Source organism: Schistocerca americana, chromosome 8 (genome assembly GCF_021461395.2).
Source record: "Schistocerca americana isolate TAMUIC-IGC-003095 chromosome 8, iqSchAmer2.1, whole genome shotgun sequence".
NCBI lineage: Eukaryota > Metazoa > Arthropoda > Insecta > Orthoptera > Acrididae > Schistocerca > Schistocerca americana.
The window spans coordinates 264,071,858-264,087,631 of NC_060126.1; the positions used below are offsets into that span (position 1 = coordinate 264,071,858).

At 40.1% G+C, this 15,774-nt stretch overlaps 1 protein-coding gene across 1 annotated transcript in view; it reads right to left on the reverse strand.

Annotated features, from left to right (window-relative positions):
* Positions 1-5,354, reverse strand: part of LOC124545756 (venom carboxylesterase-6-like) — a 64,643-nt gene extending 59,289 nt beyond the window's left edge. The window contains exon 1 of the mRNA XM_047124699.1: positions 5,314-5,354. The gene's annotated coding sequence lies outside the window, so the exon portion shown is untranslated. The remainder of the gene's footprint in view (positions 1-5,313) is intronic.
* Positions 5,355-15,774: the final 10,420 nt, after the last annotated feature.

Here is a 15,774-nt window from a genome sequence, read left to right on the forward strand (position 1 = left end):
TTTTAATTTAAAAAACCTACTTGTTACCAACTGTTCGTCTATAATTGTGAGCCATATGTTTGTGACTATTACAGCGCCATCTATCACAAAGCGAAAAAAGTGGTCCAACTAAAACATTCATATTTCTTTACGTACTACACGAATTTGTAATAGAAATGGGGGTCCTATTTTTAAAAACCACCTGATATTCGTTTGACCTATGGCAGCGCCATCTAGCAGGCCAACCATAGCGCCATCTGGTTTCCCCCTTCAAGCTAGACAAGTTTCGTTCTTTGTAGTTGTTTCGTTTGACGCTTATTTCGTGAGATACACTCCTGGAAATTGAAATAAGAACACCGTGAATTCATTGTCCCAGGAAGGGGAAACTTTATTGACACATTCCTGGGGTCAGATACATCACATGATCACACTGACAGAACCACAGGCACATAGGCACATAGACGCAGGCAACAGAGCATGCACAATGTCGCCACTAGTACAGTGTATATCCACCTTTCGCAGCAATGCAGGCTGCTATTCTCCCATGGAGACGATTGTAGAGATGCTGGATGTAGTCCTGTGGAACGGCTTGCCATGCCATTTCCACCTGGCGCCTCAGTTGGACCAGCGTTCGTGCTGGATGTGCAGACCGCGTGAGACGACACTTCATCCAGTCCCAAACATGCTCAATGGGGGACAGATCCGGAGATCTTGCTGGCCAGGGTAGTTGACTTACACCTTCTAGAGCACGTTGGGTGGCACGGGATACATGCGGACGTGCATTGTCCTGTTGGAACAGCAAGTTCCCTTGCCGGTCTAGGAATGGTAGAACGATGGGTTCGATGACGGTTTGGATGTACCGTGCACTATTCAGTGTCCCTCGACGATCACCAGTGGTGTACGGCCAGTGTAGGAGATCGCTCCCCACACCATGATGCCGGGTGTTGGCCCTGTGTGCCTTGGTCGTATGCAGTCCTGATTGTGGCGCTCACCTGCACGGCGCCAAACACGCATACGACCATCATTGGCACCAAGCCAGAAGCGACTCTCATCGCTGAAGACGACACGTCTCCATTCGTCCCTCCATTCACGCCTGTCGCGACACCACTGGAGGCGGGCTGCACGATGTTGGGGCGTGAGCGGAAGACGGCCTAACGGTGTGCGGGACCGTAGCCCAGCTTCATGGAGACGGTTGCGAATGGTCCTCGCCGATACCCCAGGAGCAACAGTGTCCCTAATTTGCTGGGAAGTGGCGGTGCGGTCCCCTACGGCACTGCGTAGGATCCTACGGTCTTGGCGTGCATCCGTGCGTCGCTGCGGTCCGGTCCCAGGTCGACGGGCACGTGCACCTTCCGCCGACCACTGACGACAACATCGATGTACTGTGGAGACCTCACGCCCCACGTGTTGAGCAATTCGGCGGTACGTCCACCGGGCCTCCCGCATGCCCACTATACGCCCTCGCTCAAAGTCCGTCAACTGCACATACGGTTCACGTCCACGCTGTCGCGGCATGCTACCAGTGTTAAAGACTGCGATGGAGCTCCGTATGCCACGGCAAACTGGCTGACACTGACGGCGGCGGTGCACAAATGCTGCGCAGCTAGCGCCATTCGACGGCCAACACTGCGGTTCCTGGTGTGTCCGCTGTGCCGTGCGTGTGATCATTGCTTGTACAGCCCTCTCGCAGTGTCCGGAGCAAGTATGGTGGGTCTGACACACCGGTGTCAATGTGTTCTTTTTTCCATTTCCAGGAGTGTACATTACAGAATCACGAAGCAGCCATAAAAGAACCGCAAACTATTGTTCATGAAAATCACGACACCTTGCAAGCTAAAATTGACTCAGTTGCATCTACCGATTCGGTTACGCAACTTGCAAAAACTCAGGAAAACTTAAAGGACACATTAGATACGATTTCAACACTCTGAAACTTGGTTCAGAAAAACACACTGAGGAAATAAGTTCACTATCGGAGAAAGTAGCCGAACTTTCGGATCAGTTCACTAACTTATCTACAAAGATGGATGATGATCTGAATGACACAAGACCTGTAGCCTTCACTGACACAGAAGAGTACGAACAAATTAGGAAATTCAAACAAAATCAGAATCAAATTAATACGCAACACGAAACAGAAATCCGGGAAGTACAAGATCAGCTGACACAGGTAATACAAGAATTACGTATTTCAGAGGTCACTCGCGCTCCAATACGGGAAGAGGGACCTAGAAATACGAAACAGCCACAAAATAATAACACGGGGTACTTCGGAAATTATGAAAGAAATTGGCAAGGTACACTGAATTTTGAGATGGAACCGCCGAAACGACGTAACAATGACCGACATGCGACTCGCCGACATGATGATTTTGACTATAAGCTGTTTATTACTACATGTAAATTCAAAACATTTAAGAATTCCGGCAACGACATTCATCCACAAGCGTGGCTTCATCAATTCTATCATTGTTTTCCTCCCAACTGGTCATTAGAGCACAGATTAGAATTTATGTGTGGCTACTTAGAGAATGAACCAGCTGTAAGAATGCGATAGGTCATTCACGATTGCCACAGTGAAGGAGAATTTTATCATGCCTTCCTCTCAGCATATTGGTCTCAAGCTACACAAGACCGAGTAAAACATAGCATCATAATGATGAAACATTTCGAACAACCTGAATTCTCCAGTCTTGTGAAATATTTTGAAGACATGTTGCACAAGAATCAGTACCTGTCAAACCCATACAGCCCCTCAGAACTCATCCGCATTTGCTTAATCAAATTGCCTGAACATTTACGACACATTATTTTGGCAGGACGTTGCAAAGACGACATTGAAGCTTTTCAGGGACTCTTACAAGAATTGGAAATTGACACTGACAATCGCGGGACGCGGAAACAGGAGCACAACAATTACAGGTCGCATCCGTCACAATACCGCGATGACAGAAATAATAACTGGACACGACAAGGCTATTCTTACAATGTAAATCGTGACCAAAACAGACACCACCCGTATGACAACCGTTTGCAGAGTAATAATAGTTACAAAGAAAGATCGCATTTCTGTAGTAATGAATGTGACAGAGACAACCATAGAAACAGACAATATGGGAACCAAAACAATTATTATCAAGGGAGACAGAATAACTTCAGACGCAACGGCCCAGCGCGCAGTTACGATTCAGGGAGAAATTCTCCACCACGTGACCGACAAGAAAGAAATTATGGAATCTACCGACATGACGACAGACGATATGATCGTAACGACAGACCTGAACTGCATCAGAACTGAAGAGATTTAAACAGAGCAGGCCCCTGTCGACAAGGTGAATTTGTAGAAGTTAGGTCTCCTAATCCCAATAACGACGCGCGCCAACAAAGAGACGGACAATGACTCGCACCGCAGGCAGCCACGTGTGCCGGCTGGCTCAGTGAAAAATAACATAGGCACTAACCTCGAGAAAAATTTTAGCATTCTTTACCGACATATACCGCATAATTGCGTTCAAGTTGATTTACTGCGTACGGAGGAAAGGTAAAGGATTACACCACATTTCACATGTAAAACCGTTTATTGAGAGATAATTTCCTTTTTAACTTTGTCTTTGCTATAAAATTTTTTACTTTACATTACTAGTATGCTTTTTCAGACTTAGAATCTGTTAACATGCAACAATGTTTGAAGTTAAATATCCAATCAAGAACCAAAAGAACTTATTTAGACAGTAATTACGAATGCATTGTTATAGTGAACAGATGACACAGTGTTATTGTGTGTGTACATTCTTGCTTGTTAGTTGTATGATTACGTAACGACTATAAGGCTCACATACTTAGAGCATATACCAGTACTGCTGACGAGATTTTAATGCAACATTTTGGTTTACTTGAGAATACATTCTGGATTTAAAGTACTTTCTGTGAGATTAAACATCACTTAGCATTTGGTTTCTTTGACAGCTGCACGATTATATCACGACGCTACTAATGTGTGACACAATTTACATGGTTGCTTTTGTGCTGTATCTGCTTTATATCTGCACAGTTTTTCTGAATTCTTCTGGAAAGTAAAACATGTTTTAGTAGTAACTTCTGTGGTATAGCTACAATGAGACAGCCTTTTCCTAGCACAACAATACATTACATTATAGTACTTTCTTTATCACGGTAAGGTACATAATAACTACGATATCTATACGCAAAGCATTTCACTTTCGTTTATGACGAGGTAAGTACATTGACTTCAGCAGAACTTTGCTTACAGACGACGATAACTACGACACTTCCACAGAATTATCTTACAGCAAGACGCACATTTAGCGCTACAGGACACGCATTTGAGAGATTAATTTTGTACTGAAACCATTTATTTTTAAAGATTTTTGAATTACAAAGAAAGTTTTCTGTGATACATTTCTTTCCATTGGTGTAATCTTTAACACCTCAGGGTATAATTACATTAATCCTCAGGGGGGTACACGCTTACTTTGTGTACCATGTGTTTGGCAAGCACAAGGAGCCCTAGCTAATATGGTATTTGCTTATACAACTTTACACATCGGTTCCATATTTCTCTAACACAGAATTACACAGCTATCTGATTATTTAACACAGAAAAGAAAAATTTTTTTACTATGTCAGTGACACATGTTTACGCAATTACGCAGTTGGATAACTTCACACTTATGAAACTGTATTTTGTCTGTACTTTGTGAACTGTTCATATTTTTTTGGAACCATTGTAATACTATAAGAGCTTTGAATGATGTATTGGGTATGGGATCATGATTTTTAAAGTACGTTTGAGGTAGATGACACTAATGAAATGAGCAGAGAATTCTTCTTAGGTTTTGAAATTATTGCAGAAAGCTACGACGATTTTGAGATTTGACTGAGGTGTTATGATGTTATTATTACGATGACTATGTGTATTATGCTGTTGAGGTATGTTTATGATCAATAAGCTGATGCTATATGAGGAATTTGATTGTGCTATGTATTTCTTATCTGATTTGATCCATTATAAATGGTTTTTGAAAGCCTGCAACTGTAGATACAGTAGGTTTGTTTATAAATAAATAATCTTCTGCTACCAGTCACGATTTTCTTTATTTTACTATTCGCACGACGCGTTTCGAGAAATAATTCCCATTTTCAAGTGCGTTTTCAAGATGTGTGTTCAGCCATTTCTTTTGATGTTGTCAGTGTGTGTGAGTCTGCTTCATTTTGTTGACTTTTACTGTAATACATAAGAAACGCAATTTTTAGTTGGGTATCAATTCTTTCTGTGAGGTTAGTGGCTAAAGTTTGAGAACAATTTGTACTTACAATTTTATAATGGCCCATTTGTGTAGAGAGTCACACACACTTAACATCACACACAACTTGTACATTTTACACATCGAAAATATCTTATATAAACAAAACAGTTACAAAGATCTTCTTATAGGTAGTTCACAGAGATAACATTATAGGTCTTCCACAGATTATGATATGCTTTTGTACAGAGGTTAATTTATCTTTACAATTTGGCTCATGAATTACTTATACTGATTTTACAATTGTGCTTATTTCTATGTTTTACTATTTTTATTTAAGTATATTATCGAAACATCTGAAGAAATTCACTGATTCACTTTCAAGTTTGTCATTTGATATTTTATCTTCATATTTTCTGTAATGTGAATCTTCTTATAGGTAGTTCACAGAGATAACATTATAGGTCTTCCACAGATTATGATATGCTTTTGTACAGAGGTTAATTTATCTTTACAATTTGGCTCATGAATTACTTATACTGATTTTACAGTTGTGCTTATTTCTATGTTTTACTATTTTTATTTAAGTATATTATCGAAACATCTGAAGAAATTCACTGATTCACTTTCGAGTTTTTCATTTAAATATGAAGATAACGTCAAAAGAAATGGCTTAACACACTTCATAAAAACGCACTTGAAAATGGGAATTATTTCTCGAAACGCATCATGAAAATAGTAAAATGAAGAAAATCGTGACTGGTAGCAGAAGATTATTTATTTATAAACAAACCTATTGTATTTATTATGATGAAATTTGAAGTGTCAACGCAAGATTGACGTGTCGACGAATATGTATATGCATAATAAGGTAAGGAGTAATGATTAGTGGTTAGGGACTCTGCTTTGTGATAAATGATGTTGGAAACCAAGAATTGTACTTTAAGAGTTATGAAATGTGTGTAAATGCGTGGATGTATCGCAATGCTGGCGAAAATTTTTGGACACTGTTATATTTATAGGATTTTGTTTCTACAGATTTGCAACGCAAATTCTCGACCTGTGAAATTTTTATATGAGACTGTCAGTGTAGTGCAAACTGGTGTCATAAATATTTAGGTAAGAAAGTTAAGTGACCACCTTCACGTAATGAGTCGTGGGCACCCAGCTGTGTGACAGTCGCCTGGAAAATAGCCATTAGTGTGTGCCTTTCAGAGGCACAGGTGGAGAAAAAAAAAGAGGCCATTATCCTCGCTATTGACATTTCTTTGTAGAAAGCATCGCAAATACGACATGCTCAAACTTGAAAACATATGATTACACTGTGGAGCTCTTAATTTATGATATTTACTAAAATTCCTACTGAAATGATGAGAAACATTTCTACATCTATTGTCTTTCTAGTTGCGAGATTGCTCAATTTGTTTAATATCTAATTTCTAACTCCACTGCAGCATTGGTTAAAATAAAATTTAATAGATGTACTAATATAAATATTTTCTGTCTACAGATCCAGTAAAAAATAATTTTATGATACACTTACAAAAAAAAATGAGGGAGCACAAAAAGACATTTCCCTTCACAGGAACTGCATACATAATTTTCTTTTCAAGTACTTGGTAATTTATTTCGTAGAATAAGTTGTGGTGCACCACTTTAATTACATAGACATTAAGATGTGAATATACATTTACACTGCATACATAATTTTCTTTTCAAGTACTTGGTAATTTATTTCGTAGAATAAGTTGTGGTTCACCACTTTAATTACATAGACATTAAGATGTGAATATACATTTCCCTTATCTGCATTGTTGTCTTTAGTGTAATATTTTTTCTGCTTGAGCTTCGTCATGTTTAGGTATAAGTTATAGCACTTGCTGCTGCTGTTTGCCAGGCATAGTGTTACTGAATTTGACTTTGTATTACTCTGTTAAGCCAGTTTTACTACTGATTTATTTTTCTTGTTTGCTGCATATTGCCTTATATTAGTTGTAATATTGCAATTGCTTTGCTAATTTATATTTTTTGCTGCTTGCTTTGCCAATTTCCATTTTTTTTGTCATTGATGTTTGTGTTAATTGTTTTGTGCTGCTACATTGCCTCGTCCCTTAGTTTAGCATCTGAGCTCAGTAGATTTAAGTTAGCTTAAGATGGGGTTGGCTATATAAGAGAACGAGTTGTGATGAATTGGAAGAAATGCATTGAGAAGCTATAAGAAAATGGTTTGGCCAAAAAAGAATTTTGAAAGAGGATGTGAACAGAATACAGAAAGCATGCTTGGATAGGATTTTTTTGGTGGAAGCAAATGTTGAAATAAGAGGAAAGATCTACAGAACGAAGTTTTGGTTTGGACTGCAGTACCAAATGTCACAGTGAAAACGAACCCTTTCTTTCCTTTTGTATTATTCCGCTATGTGTTTATATACCCTTGTGTATTTGTCTTTTTCCTGTCTTTAAGTGTTAAGCTAGTAAGATTTATGTTGTAGAATTTTTCAAATACTATGTTATTTATTTTGTAAAGATGTTTAGACATTATTTATCTGTTCTGTTTTGTTGCTCATGTGTGAAGCTGATGTTTCAAAAGTTATTCTGATCTTTTATGCATGTACTTATGTCACAATTCTTGTAACACTGATGTATATGTTTATTTCTATTCTTTTGTAAAGCCCCTATTACTACAAATGTTATCTGTATTGTTATGTTCTTTAATGATGTATTTTGTACCTTTGTTATTGTATTCTTATGTTATAAAATTGTAATTGACACCAGTTCATCAAATTAAGTAACTTGTAAGTTACATTTCACTGCACACGTTTCTGTTGGTCATAGTATATGGACAATGTGTGAGAAGTAGGGACTGATAGTGTTTGCACGTGTGTTAATAATTCAGAAAGGGACTGATTAACAGCATTGCTGGTTCTAAGGACAATTCCAAAAACTTTGTGCATGCACAAGTGGTGGTATATGGACTTGCTATATTCTCCGCAAGACTCTTCGATGGTGATTGTGCACCTGCACAGTCGCAACAGATGGCTGCTGGCCGTCTCTACAAGGACTAACAGTGGGTCTGCATCTTTGATGGCCCACCAATACCATACTCTCTACCAGGACTACAGTGAGTCTGCTCTGTGATGACCTACCTACCAGTATTCTTCAAAACTTCGACTGACTCTGCTGTGGGTTTGATCTGATGTGGCCCATTACCTGTCTGCATGTCAAGAGTCAGCAATGTCTTTCCGTTGGAAGGACAGAACTACTTCTTCAAGACTGCATGGAAATCCACTACTTCTGTGTGCATTTTCTTTTACTGCTCAGACTTTGAGAAAAACACTGCTATTTAACCGTGATGAACGATCAGGACTGTCTTTATGGACTGTGAGAAAATTTTAGCTTTTGACCAACATTGTATCAATAAGTGTGTGCATTTGATATCTTTGCTATTGTAATTATGAAAAATTTTATCAAATCATTATTGGCCACTGCCCAAAACAATTTGTAAATTTTTTTGTGGGGAGCATGGGGGCTATGTAAGTAGGCTGTTTAGGTTTTTTTATTGGTAACGTCACGTAGCGCTCTGTATGAAAATCACTGGCTGTGCTGTGTGCAGCCTGTGGCTGGTTTGCATTGTTGTTGGTTATTGTAGTGCTGGACAGTTGGCTGCTAACAGCGCGTAGCGTTGCGCAGTTGGAGGTGAGCCGCCAGCAGTGATGGAAGTGGGGAGAGAGATGGTGGAGTTGCGAGAGCGGATGATCTGGACAGAGACAGTAAATTTGTAAGACTGGATGTTATGAACTGATATATATATATAATATGACTTTTGAACACTATTATGGTAAATACATTATTTTTTCTCTATCAAAATCTTTCATTTGCTAACTATGCCTATCAGTAGTTAGTGCCTTCAGTCGTTTGAATCTTTTATTTAGCTGGCAGTAGTGGCACCCGCTGTATTGCAGTAGCTTGAGTAACGAAGATTTTTGTGAGGTAAGTGATTTGTGAAAGGTACAGTTTTATGTTAGTCAGTGCCATTCTTTTGTAGGGATTTTTGAAAGTCAGGTTGCGTTGCGCTAAAAAATATTGTGTGTCAGTTTAAGCACAGACATGTATAAGTTTTCAAAGGGGACGTTTCACACTGATACACTGTGCCCAACAAAAGCAGCGGTTTGTCGATACAGCCATTCTGCTTACCACAGACCTACAATACGACACCATTCGAATGGCTAAAGCTGTTCAGCAGGAGTACATATCCGTCAGTGAGGTGTGTTTGTATCCTAGAATGAACGTTGCAAACACCGTTGACCTCAAAACGCGGAACAGTTACTGCCTGAAGAGTCGAAACAGCGAGACTGCATAAACAGGCCTCCTGAGTGCCATCTGCTCGCCAACGACCGTGATAAATGACTCACTGTCAAAACAATCCCTCAATATGCACATACACTATTTCATCAAAAGTATCCGGACACCCCCAAAAACATACGTTTTTCATATTACGTGCATTGTGCTGCCACCTACTGCCAGATATTCCATACCAGCGACCTCAGTAGTCATTAGACATCGTGAGAGAGCAGTGTGGGGCGCTCCGCAGAACTCACGAACTTCGAACGTGGTAAGGTGATTGAGCGTCACTTGTGTCATTCGTCTGTACGCGAGACTTCCACACTCCTTAACATCCCTAGGTCCACTGTTTCTGATGTGATAGTGAAGTGGAAACGTGAAGGGACATTTACAGCTCAAAAGCTTACAGGCCGAACTCGTCTGTTTATTGACAGAGACCGCCGACAGTTGAAGAGGGTCGTAATGTGTAATAGGCAGACATCTACCCAGACCATCACGCAGGAATTCCAAACTGCATCAGGATCCACTGCAAGTACTATGACAATTAGGCGGGAAGTGAGAAAACTTGAATTTCATAGGCGAGAGGTTGCGCATAAGCTACACATCACGCTGGTAAATGCCAAACGACGCCTCGCTTGGTGTAAGGAGCATAAACATTGGACGACTGAACAATGGAAAAAACGTTGTATTGAGTGACGAATCACGGTACACAATGTGGCGATCCGATAGCAGGGCGTGGGTATGACGACTGCCAGGTGAACGTCATCTGCCGGCCGGGGTGGCCGAGCGGTTCAAGGCGCTACAGTCTGGAACCGCGTGACCGCTACGGTCGCAGGTTCGAATCCTGCCTCGGGCATGGATGTGTGTGATGTCCTTACGTTAGTTAGGTTTAAGTAGTTCTAAGTTCTAGGGGACTGATGACCTAGAAGTTAAGTCCCATATTGCTGAGAGCCATTTGAACCATTTTGAACGTCATCTGTCAGCGTGTGTAGTCCCAACAGTAAAATTCGGAAGCGATGGTGTTGTGGTGCGGTCGTGTTTTTCATGGAGGGCGCTTGCACCCCTTGTTGTTTTGCGTGGCTCTCACTGTTGAAGAATAATTCGGGGATGGCGATTGCATCTTTCAACAAGATCGAGCGCCTGTTCACACATGTTCATAACGCACGGCCTGTGGCGGAGTGGTTACACGACAATAACATCCCTGTAATGGACTGGCCTGCACAGAGTCCTGATCTGAATCCTGTAGAACACCTTTGTGATGTTTTGGAACGCCGACTTCATGCCAGGACCCACCAACCGACATCGATTCCTCTCCTCAGCGCAGCACTCCGTGAAGAATGGGCTGCCATTCCCCAAGAAAGCTTCCAGTAGCTGATTGAACGTATGCCTGCGAGAGTGGGAGCTGTCATCAAGGCTAAGGAAGGGCCAACACCATACTGAAATCCAGCATTACCGATGGAGGGCTCCACGAACTTGTTAAGTCGTTTTCAGCCAGCTGTCCGGATACTTTTGATCACATAGTGATTTTTTACCCTGGTACAGCTGAACACAATCCTTAAGAATGTTATATTTTTCCGGTAGTGTACTAGTATCACTTCTGACTATAGGCAGGAATCTATTCTTGACACCAGCAAAGAACTGTGAATCTTTGACAGAGTCGGGCTGGAAAAGCGTCAGAAAAACTACTAACTGATGGTCGGACGAAGATCTCAAGACGAGCACTAACTAGCAACACTTCAACAAGGGTCCACAAACTCTCAACAATTTTATGAAGGGAAACTGTTGACGATGTGTTCATTGGAAGCGACAATCGAGAACAACATAGCGTTAGTGTGACTAATACTGGCTTAAACTCAACGGCTGTCGCTGAGAATAATATTCACCGAGTTCGTTATTAGCAAGGACAGCGTTAAAACCATCATTCACTAAGGTTTCCTGAGCAGGTGATCTGCTCCCGATCTGTCATCACAGATTTAATGATGACCAGAAGGCAAAACGGTTAGAGGCTTTAGGAGATATAATTGTCATCTCTGTTCGAGATCCATCTGTTCTCTGATTCATCACGATGGTTGGAAAAATGAGACATGATGCTGCTAGTTCGATTCAGAGTAGTCAACTATCACGGACATTGTTACACCTCTCTGCATTACATTTCGACATACTCCCAATCAAACGTAACATCAGTTCTTCGGTAGTTTCTAGAGGAAAAATTCGCTGGAAGTTTCCAGCAGCTTTATAAACATTTCAAAAAACTGAAGGAGACCGCAGCTAGCCCCAAATACTGTGTGTTATCGTCATCACTGGTTTCAGGCGACTATGGCCATTTTCAAATGGCTACAGCTGTATTGTTTATACAGTCAGTGTCTTCAGCACCATGTCGTCTGTTCCTGCTAAGTGTTCTCGTGAAGTGCATGCCTGACCTGCAAAGTGTTCACATGCCATATTAGAAGGCGGAAAATGAGCATGGTGTTTATTATTGAAACATTTCACGGTGTTTTTTTCTCTCAATCACGCGTATAAAACATCTTTCCTGAGCAGGCGACATTTTCTGAAGACATTGATCGCATGAAAAAATAACTGAAGTGATTTCAAGACGGACGTAAGTTATTCCAACTACCTGCCTCTGTTCCAAGTTCGCTGTCACCCGTCTGTACAGTGGCGACAGACTCACATGTTCAAGTTCGAATTCTGATGGTGGAAGAAATCTTCATAGTCGTAATTTCCTAGCAAGGAAAAGGGAGTTGGTGGCGTGAACTTCATTTATCATTAGTATCGGCACTTGTGTCCTGCAGTAAGTTTCAAACCTAGACGTCTAGAATGTCCCATGGGATGTGAGCACGAGATTTGTCTGTCGGATTGGGACATCAAACTCGAAAGCCCTCTGGTGCATAACTGAAACGATCTTGAAGGCGAAAAAGGATACATTATTTTTACCTGTAGTTTACTTTGTTTTTGGTGTCATTTATGAAGCATTTTGGTAGCGCTTTGAATCATCAGCCATTCTAAGGAGGGTTAATCATTCACTATATACATCTTGAATGGCCAACTGCAACTGGTGATTTATGAGGGTACAATACGCAACTAGCAGCTTGTTTGAATTTGATACGATTCGCTGTAGGGGAGAGTGCTGAACGTTGGTACACTTTTCAAGCTTTCGCCTCTAACCAGTGAGGTAACAGAAGTATAATATATTTTCTTATACCATTTTGAAATCGTATCATTCACTTTATGCGTGCTGCAGTTCTTTTTTTTCTTTTTTTTTTTTTAATTCCAAAAATTACTCCTGAAAAGTTAGGTTTCTCCACACGTGAAATCTGTTCCAAGGTCAACTTGGTCATGTACCAAGGAAAAAATATTCTATTTAAGTTTAGAAGTGTTACAATCATGAAAATCTTGTCAATGCTGTATTTAGTATTCTATGCCTTACATTACCAATCTGCTGCACACCAATCAAAGTAAGAAGAGATATTATCAAAGACCAATTCCGAGTTAAAAACAATATGAAGTAGAAGCTATTGGCAACTAGCATACGTTTCCATTTCCAAGACAGTGTCAGTTGTTAAGGCGTTAAAGAAACTCAGTTCATTTGCAATTACCACCTGCTCCATGGCAGAAGACCTTCTGATTCAAGGTACAAGATGATACATGACTGACGAAGTGTGAATTAAAATGCAGTGTGTTTTTAAAATGTACAGAATTTTACTCACAATAAAACCCTATGACTGGAGAATTAACAGTTTCCTCCAGGTCGCTTATAATGTTACAAAAAACTTAAATATGTAGAATTCATAGTATTTAAAAACACTGCACAAAACACAACCTCATGTCTTGCGAAGACAAAAAGTAAAAAATGCCGGTAACTGCTTGTGGAGGTACATTCTCCCCTAAAATTATTTACTTTTCAAGCCACTGCAAGCTCACGATCAGATACAGGTGTTATAGGAACATTATCTGGAACATGCGCAGTTAAGACTCAAGAGTCGTGGTGCTGGCGGATGTAACGAAAATTTAGCTAACGAGAAGTTATAAATATCCTACAATATTACGATAACTAACCAAATTTCCGTTTTTTTCGCCAGCACCACGATCCTAGCGCCTCGGTGCACATGATCCAGACGATGTTCCTGTAGCACCTCCGTCTTGTGACGAGCATGCAGTCATTTGGAAACTAGTAAATCGTACAATAATTCTTATAAAAAATGTAATGGAAGTTTGAATGAATTGTGGCTTTAGAATAAGAAGCTTAGATAATGGGTGCTCACCGAGAGGTCCAAGACGGTAGTTGACGGTGACCAGGATGACATCTTGGTCCATGAAGTAATGCGGCCCAGCATCTCCGAACGTTCCAGAGCCAGAGAAGAAGCCACCGCCGTGGAAATACACCAGTACCGGCATGTTGGGGCTCCCCACCTATGACTCGCAATCACAACTCAGCATCAGCAATGTCCGTGCTACTATAATACTAAACGATAGTGGAACAACTACAGCTTAATAACATATCTAAAGAGATACAAAACCAAGTTCAGAATAGGTATGGTCATGAGTGACACACACTTAAGCCTAAGAAATGATCATAGAGTGTTTTGTGATACATTTTGCCAAATGGGATTCTAAGGCATTAAGATGTATTTACTAATAATATATTTTTGTCGTGGACCAATAAGAAGGTTTTATTGTGTACTTCGAAGTTATATAAAACAGTCTCCAAGTGTCGATATGGCTGTATAAACAATCGACTATGGAATAAAGCGAGCTAAACAAGTACTGTACAATACATACTGATCACTTGGAAGATAGATGGGGTCTCCATAAGTCCCGATATCAGTTCAAAAAACGTAACTTGGAAACGACTATTTCTATTTTTATTTATTTTATATGTCATGTTCAGCAGGAGCAAGATGGGGAACAAGTCTCCACGGTCATGGAACAAATCAGTACATGAAACTGTAACAAAAGAGTAATAATAGATAACATGAAACGCATTTGAATCCTATGCAACGACAACCCATAAGTTTAAATAAACACCAACAACAACGTAACACATGAAGTAACTTAATTTTTAAATTTTTCCAGGAGATTCTCGACAGAACGGAAGGAGTGAACCATGAAGAAACTCTTCAGTTTCGACATGAAACTACATGGATTACTGCTAAGATTTTTGAATTTTTGCGGCAGCATTTGAAAATGGACACAGCAGAATACTGCACGCCTTTCTGCGCAAGAGTCAAAGACGGGTGTTCCAAATGCAGATTGGATTTCTGCGTAGTATTAAGTGAGTGGAAGCTGCTAACTCTTGGGATTATGTTGATATTGTCTATAATAAAGAAACTACGACTATGTATTGAGAGGCCAATGTCAGAAGACTCTGACTACTGAACAGGAGTCGACAAGAAGTTTGCGAATTTCTCGAATCATCCGATTCTGTGCCAAAGATACCAATTCTGAATCAGAAGAGCTACCCCAAAAAATAACACCATGCGTCATAAACGAATGAAAATAAATTAAACTCCTTTTCATGTACAACTATCCGTAATTTCAGATACTGTTCTAATGGTAAATAAAGCAGCATTTAATTTTTGAACTACATCTTGAATATGGGCATTCCACAACAGCTTACCATTTACCCGAACCCCTAGGAATCTGAACTGTTCTGTCTCATTAATCACATTCCCATTCTGTGTAATCAAAATATCAGTTCTTGGTGTGTGTTAGAAACTGTAAAAAACTGAGTCTTACTGTGGTTTAGCACCAATTTATTTTCTACAAGCCATGAAGTTATGTCTTGACCTGCATTACTTGATAGTGTGTCAATATTGCACACAATATCCTTCACTATCAAGCTGGTGTCATCAGCAAACAAAAGTATTTTAGAATCACCTGTAATATTAGAAGACATATCATTTATATAAATAAAAAACAGTAGTGGCACCAGCACCAATCCCTGAGGCACTTCTCCAATTAACTGTGCCCCATTGGGACTGCACATCGTAGCCATTTTCAACATTTCGGAGAATGATCTGCTGTTTGTTCTTAAAATAAGAAGTGAATCAATTGTGAGCTACTCCCCTTATTCCATAATGGTCCAACTTCTGCATTAATATTTTGTGTCCAACACAATCAAACGCCTTAGTTAAATCAAAGAAGACACCCGGCATTCACAACCTTTTATTTAACTCATCCAGAGTCTCTCAGA